General features: G+C 36.5%; 1 protein-coding gene across 2 annotated transcripts in view; it reads right to left on the reverse strand.

Moving 5' to 3' along the window:
• LOC123508776 (muscarinic acetylcholine receptor M5-like) overlaps positions 1 to 10,000 on the reverse strand; it is a 184,553-nt gene that overhangs the window by 31,887 nt on the left and 142,666 nt on the right. The gene's annotated exons all lie outside the window — the stretch shown is intronic.

The following is a 10,000-nucleotide window of genomic DNA, read 5'->3' on the forward strand; positions in this document are numbered from 1 at the left end:
GTATGTGTGTATGTATGCTATGTATGTATACCTTGTGAATAAATGGTGAAATAGGATGAAATAAAAACAAAGAGTATAGGAGAAAGAGAGAAAAAGGAGAAAAAGAGTTTAGAATGAGGTTGAATTGAAAGGAAATGAAAAAGTAAAAAAGAGAAGAGAAGGAGAAATAAAAGGGAGAGGGAAGGAAAATGAGAAACAAAGCAAGGATAGAAGAAAACGTGATTGAGGATATTAAAGGCAAAGGAAGAAAGGAAGAAGGGAAGAGGAAAGGAAGAATAAAAGGAAGAGGAAAGGAAGGGAGGATAAGATTAATAAGAACACACACTGAAAGACACAAAAAGAGAAAAAAAAAGAAAGAAAAGATGAAAGACGAAAAGAAAGAGACGGACAAGATGAAAGAAAGAAAAGAGAAAGAGAGAATGAAGTCGATAAAAGAAAGCAAGATTGAGAAAGAAAGGGAAGGAAATGGCCATATATCTTATCTTCACCACACACACACACACACACACACACACACACACACACACACACACACACACACACACACACACACACACACACACACAATTACATCAAATTTTGCCTCGGTGTAAGTAACGTGGCTCTTCTCTACCGCCATCACCGCTACACCACACACCACACCTAATCTAACCTAGCCTACACCACCACCACCACCACCACCACTACCACACCACCACACCACACCACACCATACTACATCACACCACAACAAACCTAACCTAACCACACCATACCACATAACACCACACCACACCTCACCACACCACACCACACCACACCACACCACACCACAGCACAGCAAACACAGCACCAAACGTTCTTCTCCCATTAATTGCTGAAAAAACTACGAAATTGCTACGAATTATGATAGTTTTTTTTCTTTTTTCTTCGTTGTATGAGGTGGTGAATGGCTGGTGGTGGGTAGTGAGTGAATGAATACGTAATGTAGTGTTCAGTTTTAGTTTCCCTTTGTTTCTTAGATGAATATACAACCAGTAGATTAATAGACACAAATAAATGAATATGTAAATCATAATATTAGTACAAATTTATAGACGAAATGTAAAAGTTGACAGATTCATTGACTTTAGTTCCTCATATTACCTAGTTTTAAAATATGTAACCAAAAGATTAATAGACACAAATAAATGAATATGTAAATCATCATATTAGTACAAATTTATAGAGAGCAAAGTAAGTAATGGTTAATAGATTCATTGACTTTAATTTCTCATATCACCTACTTTTAAAATATGTAAATAAATAAAGGAATATATAATATGTAAAGGTAATACATGATCTGGTTACTCATTCAACTCTTTTCTATTACTCTGACTGTCTATCTCTCGTCTCAGGCAAATATTCTTAATTCATTCAGTACCGGAGCGCATTTTTTGTCACGAGTTTTGGGTGTGGTTAGACGATTTTATTGACATTAGGAAGGGTCTGTGGAAGTTACAAGCTTAATGGTCAGAGTCTTCACTATTTTAATCCCTACATAAGTTTCTGAAGCTGTATAAAATTAAATACTAAACAGAATAATTATTAAGACGCGTCACGGTACTGAAGGGGTTAAACGCTTTGCTCTCTCACCATCACTACTTTCCAAAGGCTTTAGTTGAAGATGTTCATGTTTTTAAGGATGTTTTTTATAGTTCCCGTGATAGACTGGCAAGATTTCTAGATTGTTATAAGGAGAAATCGTCTTGAAAACCCGGTTAGTCGTCTCTGTGGCCTTGGAAAACTGTCGTGGTGAGATTAAAGACACAAACTTCATATTCCTCGTGTTTCAGTCCCCGCTAGTCGTCTCTGTGGTCTTGGAAAACTGTCGTGGTGAAAGAGCAAGGGGTCTGTCTCTAAATAGCGACGTAAGTTCATTCTCTCCCACACACACACTCATTATAGACACCAAGTTTATATCTCTCGTGTTTCAGTCCTCGCTAGTCGTCTCTGTGGCCTTGAAAACTGTCGTGATGAGAAAATAAGGTGTCTCTAAATAGGGACGTAGGCTCACCCTCTCCCACACACACTCATTATAGACACAAAGTTTATATCTCTCGTGTTTCAGTCCCCATTTTTCATCCAAACACACTCATTACAGATAGCTTATGTTGGTCTCACCTCGTTGTCTCAGTCCCCATCCTCAGCTACTGCCTCAGTGTCTATTTTCACCCACACACACTCATTACAGATAGCTTACGTTGGTCTATCCTCCTTGTCTCAGTCTCCATCTTCGGCTACATACGCTCATTACACACATAAAGTTTAAATCCCTCGTGTCTATTTTTTTTGTCTATATATTTCCTTCCTTCCTTCCTTCCTTCCTTACTTCACCTCCTACTCTTTCACTGCTCCCTAACGATACATTACTTTATTTCCAATCTCTCATTTCTTGTGCCTATCTGGTGTAATGCTTTAATGTCCTATGAATCTATACACTGTTACTTCTTTTCTTCGTTCACATCCTAGACCTTCAATGCTCACTCAATAACGTCCAGTGATCTATTTACTTCTTTCCTTCCTTCACCTAGACTTTCAATGCTCACTAACGATACATTATTCTATTTCCTATCTCTTATTTCTTCTGCTTCTCTGGAGTAATGCTATAACGTTTAGTGAATCTATATACTCCCTTCCTTCCTTCCTCCCTTCCTTCACTTTCACTGCTCACAAACGATGCATTGCTCTCCACTTTTGACCTTGTGTATGCTTGTTGTATTGCTATTATGACCAGTACATTTAAACATATCCTTCCATTCCTAACCACCCACACACGCTCAATACTCACTAATTGCTCTGTTTTTCTATCTCTCATCTCATTTAAGCTCTTTGCGGTTTGGTATGCTCTCCTCTAATCTCTAACTACTCTGAGCTCTTTCCCACACTCATCTTTAAGTATTTCATTACGTTAAAATTGCTAAATCTTTTCTTTTTATTTACTTTTTCTTCTTTCCCATCCGTGTATGTTCGTTACAGTCTTTCTTTCGGTCATCTTTAAGTATTTCATTGGCTAAAAACTGATAAATCTTCCCTTTTATTGACTTTTTTTCTCTTTCACACTCATCTTTAAGTATTTCATTAGTTAAAATTGTTAAATCTTCTTTTTTTTATTTATTTTTTCCCTTTTCTCATCCGTGTTTGTTAAGATTTCGTTAGTCTGTCTTATACTCACCTTTAAGCATTTCCTTCGTTAAAATTGCTAAATCTTCTCTTTTTACTTACTTTTCCCCTTTCTCCTCCATGCTTGTTAAGATTTCGTTAGTCTTTCTTACAGTCTTATCTTTAAACATTTACTTTTCTTCCTTTCTCGTCCATTTTTGTTAAGATTTCGTGGCTTTTCGTGCTGTCATGTGGAAGGAAAGATCATCACATCTACACACATCTATACTTAAGGTGATGCCCAGCGAGTTAAAAAGCCAAGAATTAATTTCATATAGCTAACATTTGATACACGAGGCCTTCAATTTTTTCATTTCTCGTCCATGTTTATTAAGAATTCGTGGCTTCTAGTGCTGTCATGTGCAGGGAAAGGTTAGTAAGTCCATATACATTTATAATAAAGGTGCGCCCAGGGAGTTAGGCCCTTCAGTACCATGACGCATTCTTATATTCATTCTACTTACTATTTGCTGGTTTTTGCAGCTTCAGAAACTCATGTGGGGGTTAAAATAGTGAAGACTGTGGCCATCAATCTTCTGATCTCCATAGACCCTTCCTAATGTCAACAAAATCGTCTCATCACACCCCAAAATCATGGTAAATATTTGTCTCAGTACTGAAGAGGTTAAAAAGTGCCAGGAATTGATTTTACATAGCTAACTTTTAATACACAATGCCTGCACTGCTTTCACGGCGCCATAAAGTGATAGAAACAAAATATATACGAGAACGTGTTTACCTGTGTCCATTTCAAAGACGGTAGTAAAAAGTCAGAGGTTGTGAAATACACCTCTGGGGAAAAAAGTTGTATTGGTATTGTATTTGGTGATTTTATTTCACCCCGTCTGTCTGTCTGTCTGCGTGTCAGTCTCCATTTGAAATAAGGTCCAAAAAAATGAAAGGATGTGAATGACGTAAGCACAGGGGGAAAAGTGTGTTTGTCAATAAGGTGTGCCAATATCTTTCCCTTCCTAATAATAAAGCCTTTGACTGCAAGATGTTCAATGGCAATATGTGTGTGTGTATGTACGTATGTATGTATGTATGTATGTATGTATGTATGTATGTGTGTATGTGTCTGTATCTATGTATGTACGGCCACCTAGAAAAATGAGAGCGGGAGAAACGTTCGACTTTATATAAAAAAAATCTAATTAAAAAGAAGCAAATTTTTTTTTTTATGTAAGAGGCCAAGGGCAAGAAAAAACATAAACAAAAAAGCCTCACTTAGTTGCCAGTCCCCTAGCAGGTCCGAAAGAGTTAACCAAAATAAAGAGATAAATGCCTTGAAACCTCCCTCATTAATGAACGACAAACAAGGAAACGTAAACAACAACAACAACAATAATAATAACAACAAAAACAACAGGAAAAAAAAAAAATCCGTTCTAATAACAAAAACAGGAAAAATAATAATAGGTAACAATAAGAAGAGGCAGAAAACGAGAAAAAAAGAGCATCACCACCACATCACCACTACATCACCACAGCATCACCACCAGATCACCACTACATCACAACAGCATCACCACCAGATCACCATTTCATCACCACAGTATCACCACCAGATCACCACTACATCACCACAGTATCACCACCAGATCACCATTTCATCACCACAGTATCATCACCAGATCACCATTTCATCACCACAGCATCACCACCAGATCACCATTTCATCACCACAGCATCACCATCAGATCACCATTTCATCACCACCACATCACCATTTCATCACCACCAGATCACCATTTCATCACCACCAGATCACCATTTCATCACCACAGCATCACCATCAGAACACACAGAGGAAGTACCAGAACACAGTAGTGCCACAAGATTGAGTCCACCTGAGTGCCTGAGTGCCTGTGTGCCTGAGTGCCTGTGTGTCTGTGTGCCTAAGTACCTGTGTGTCTGTGTGCCTGAGTGCCTGAGTGCCTGTGTGAATGTGTACCTGTGTGTCTAAGTGCCTGTGTGTCTAAGTGCCTGAGTGCCTGTGTGCCTGTGTGCCTGAATGCCTGAGTGCCTGTGTGAATGTGTGCCTGAGTGCCTGAATGCCTGAGTGCCTGTGTGAATGTGTACCTGTGTGTCTAAGTGCCTGTGTGTCTAAGTGCCTGAATGCCTGTGTGCCTGAGTGCCTGTGTGAATGTGTACCTGTGTGTCTGTGTGCCTGAGTGCCTGGGTGCCTGGGTGTCTGGGTGCCATGTTGCCCTCCGCACTAGCTTTTACATTGGGGCTGGAATGGCAAAGGTAATGAGGGACCTTTTGGCCTTACGTGTTAATGAAAGGTGTCTATAGCGAGCAGTAAAGAGAGACTTGCATCTTTAATGGGGCTTTTTCTATCTATCTGTCTATTTTGCCCTTTGCTGGATTGATTCTCACGTATACGAGTGAATAAGCACAAATACCACTAGGTTAATAAAAAGGGCCTACTAAAGGTGTCTACAGTGAGCAGTAAAGAAATATCTACACCTTTAATGGTCTTCTTTTATTTATTTATCGTTTTATTTTGCCGTTTGCCAGGTTTATTTTCACGTATAAGAGTGAATAAGTAGAAAGATGAGTTAATAATGAATAAAAAGTTTGGTTTCAGTTTCTCGTGGTTTCTGTGATGTATGAAAGATGAATCAGATGAATCATAGCGTTCTCTCGTGCTATGTGGGTGAAAGTATGACAGATAGATTGAATGAATGAATAAATAGACAGGTTTCAATTTCTTGTGGTATTTGAAAGTACATGATGAATAAGTGAGTGAATAGACAAATAAAACGTTCCAATTCATCGTCTCATCTATGAAGTGTAGGTGGAAATGGTGACACGTATGAAAGATGAATAAATAAATCAAATAAATTAATAAATAGATGAATCAATAACAGGTTTTAATTTTTTGTGATACCTGTGTAAGTATAATAAATGAATGAAAGCTTAATTTTTGGGTGATATTTGTGAGGAATTAAAGGATGAATAAAATATAAAACGTTTCAATTTAATGTCTTGTCTATGAAGTGTACGTGAAAATGGTGACACGTGTGAAAGCTGAATAGATATATAATAAATAAAATAAACAATAAATAATAAACAAATAAATAAATAAATAAATAAATAACAGGTTTAGATTTCTTGTATCTGTGAAAGCATAAGATGAATAAATGAATGAAAGCTTAGTTTTGAAGATATTAGTGAGGAATTAAAAGATCAATAAAACGTTTCAATTTACCATCCCATCAATGAAGTGTGGGTGGAAATGGTGACACACTTGTACAGAACCTTCACACAGTTAGCTATTCATATTTTCTCAGTCACACAAAGGAGATAGATATGAGTGACTAGACGAAATAAAACCTTTCAATTTACCATCCCATCAATGAAGTCTGGGTGGAAATGGTGACACACTTGTATTGAAACTTCACACAGTTGCATTGCTATTCATATTTGCTGAGTCACACAAAGGAAAGAAATGGTTCCAAACGAGTGAATAGACAAAATATAACCTTTCAATTTACCGTCCCATCTATGAAGTGTACGTGAAAATTGTGACACTCGTACAGAACCTTCACACAGTTAGCTATTCATCTGCTCAGTCACACAAAGGAGATAGATTGCCGCACATAAGTAACTAGACAAATAAAACCTTTCAATTTACCGTCCCATCTATGAAGTGTACGTGAAAATTGTGACATACTTGTACAGAACCTTCACACAGTTACATTTCTGCTCATATCCGCTCAGTTACACAAAGGAGATAGATTGCAGCATATGAGTGAATAGACAAATAAACCTTTCAATTTACCGTTCCATCTATGAAGTGTACGTGAAAATTGTGACATACTTGTACAGAACCTTCACACAGTTACATTTCTGCTCATATCCGCTCAGTCACACAAAGGAGATAGATTGCAGCATATGAGTAAATAGACAAATAAACCTTTCAATTTACCGTTCCACATATGAAGTGTACGTGAAAATTGTGACATACTTGTACAGAACCTTCACACAGTTACATTTCTGCTCATATCCGCTCAGTCACACAAAGGAGATAGATTGCAGCATGTGAGGTTAGTTCATTTCAGTTTCTTCGATGATAAGACTGAAATAAAAAGCAAAGTAGTAAGTGAACGCAATACAAGACTGGAAGACAAACGACTGCAAGAGGAATCACGAGAAGAAGAAGAATAGGAGACAGTTGAAGTTGAATTAGAAGCGAAAATAAAGTAAATAAACGAATATAAGAAAACCTGAAGACTGTAATGAAAAACTAAAGAAAATGAATAAGGAAATAAGGAAGGGGAAAAAAAAACTTAAATTTGAACTGGAAGAAAAAGAAGATGAGAAAGAAGAAGAAGAACAAGAACAAGAAAAAATAAAGAAAAAACAAGAAAAAGAAGAACAAAAAAAAAAAAGCAAGAACGACAACAAAAACAACAAGAAAGAAGGAAACGAAAAAAAAAAGAGTAAAATAAGAAGAAGAAAATAAAGGGAACTAATATTGAAAGCTTAGGAATCTGAACTCAAACAGAACAGCTAAGCAAATTTTGAGGCAGCCAGCGGGAAGCCAAAATGCAAAAGGCTTATGTGACTGACGGCTGCTGAGAGAACACGGACACTGACACGTAAATCAAAAGGTAAACATTGACACAGACGGAAACAAACAAGAAGTAAACAGATAGAGAAGAGGTAAACATTGAGATTGACAGGAAAACAAACTTACAAACAAAAAAACTACAGGTAAACATTGAGAAAAAAGGGAAGAAAAGCATTGATATAGTGAACATTTATGGGAAGAGAGAGAGAGAGAGAGAGAGAGAGAGAGAAACATAGATAAAGAGAGGCATAGATGAAAATTGAGAAAAAGAAAGAAAAATAAGATAAAAGAAAACAAACATTGAGAGCAAGATGAAAGAAAGAAAAATGAAATAATGATCAAAATGAACAAAAACAATAAGAGAGAAGCGCAGATGAACACTGAGGAAGAGAGAAAGGAAATAAGATAAGGAAAAAAAAAAATAATAAGAACCGAGAAATAATATAAAGAGAAAATGAAACAGGTGATGAGATAGACGATAAGAAAAGAAAAAAAAAAGAATAAAACTACATAGATGAAGAAATAAATACTGGAAATTTGAGAGAACAAAACATAGACGAAGATAAAACAGGAATAAGAAATAGGAGACAGAGAGAAATAAAAAAAAAAAAAAACCAGATGAATAGATAAAGAATAACGATAAAAACCACAAAGATGAGCAAATAAACACTGAGAGAGAGAGAGAGAGAGAGAGAGAGAGAGAGAGAGAGAGAGAGAGAGAGAGAGAGAGAGAAAAAAAACATAGATACATAACACTGAACATAAACAAACTCAACATGGAGACACTAGCAAATACACGATAATATAAAGAAAAGATACAAGGAACATAACACAGACGAAGATAAACAGATTAAAAACACATAATAAAAACAAACCCAAGACACACCAACCGATACACGATAATACAAAGAAAAAATACAAAAAAAACAGATAAAAACACTTAAAATAAACAAACTCAACATACACCAACCAATACATAATGATACAAAGAATACATACACAGGAACGGCCGCGCCCAGTCTTTCCCACGCTTTCATCTATACATACCTCTCTATACAGCGGGAAAAAATGTATTACGTATATTCTCACGTGTATTACAAAAAAGTACACCAGAGATACATACACAAAAAGACTCTTGTTAATGTGGATCAAAAAAGTGTCTCACAGCGAAGGAAGAAGAGCTATTGTCTCTGTCAAGCTTCACACTGGTTCGACTCCGCAGTGAAGCAGTGAAGTAGTGAAGCAGTGAAGCAGTAGAGGGACTAAAAAAGGCTCGTATTCTCAAACAATTTTCCCTTCACCTCCACTATTTCAAAAGGCTTTATTTAAATTTACAGGATTTTTAAGGTGTTTTTACGGTTCTAGAGGCAGAGTAACAAGATTTCTGTATTATTAACTGGAGAAACACTCTTGAAACCCCGCTAATCATCTCTGTGGCCTTGGAAAATAGACGTGGTGAGAGTGTTTAAGAGTGTTTTCATGGTTCTAGAGGCAGAGTGACAAGATTTTTAGATCTACACGACAAGATTTCTGTATCATTAACTGGAGAAACACTCTTGAAAACTCCGCTAGTCATCTCTGCGGTCTTGGAAAATGGTTATGGTGAGAGAGCAAAGAATTTTTAAGTGTATTTTCATGTTTCTAGACACATATTGACAAGATTTTTAAATTTACACGATTTTAATGGTATTTTTACGGTTTTAGAGACAAGATTTCTTTATTATCAACTAGAAAAATACTGTTGTTGAAACCCCGCTAGTCATCTCTGCGGCCTTGAAAAATAGTCGTGGTGAGCGGGCAAAGCGTTTTTGAACACGAACCTTAGTCTCGTGAGGCTTCATATGCACACTGAACCACTGAGAGTTGAACCATTATGAAGCAAAACCCAAGAAAAAAGAAAAAAGGTTCTAAATAAAAAAATACGATACGAGATACAGATTAAAAAGAGATACGAAAAACTACTGAGGTTAAAAAATGAGAGAGAAAAAGATGAGATACAATGGTGATAAAAACAAGAGCAGAAGAAAAAAAATTTAAAAATCACTCGTTTCATAAGCCACGATTGAAAAGGAAGGCAAGAAAATATTGAAAAATTCTTAATAATAAACTCACGGAAGCAAAAGAGAAGCCCAAAAAAACGAGCACTCCAAATAAGAGGCAAATTTCCATCCAAAGCTTCAGAACACATTGAAATATTCATAAAAAAAATGTATTAGTGCACAAGACGCCTCGTTTAAA

Source organism: Portunus trituberculatus, chromosome 25 (assembly GCF_017591435.1).
Source record: "Portunus trituberculatus isolate SZX2019 chromosome 25, ASM1759143v1, whole genome shotgun sequence".
NCBI classification, from domain to species: domain Eukaryota; kingdom Metazoa; phylum Arthropoda; class Malacostraca; order Decapoda; family Portunidae; genus Portunus; species Portunus trituberculatus.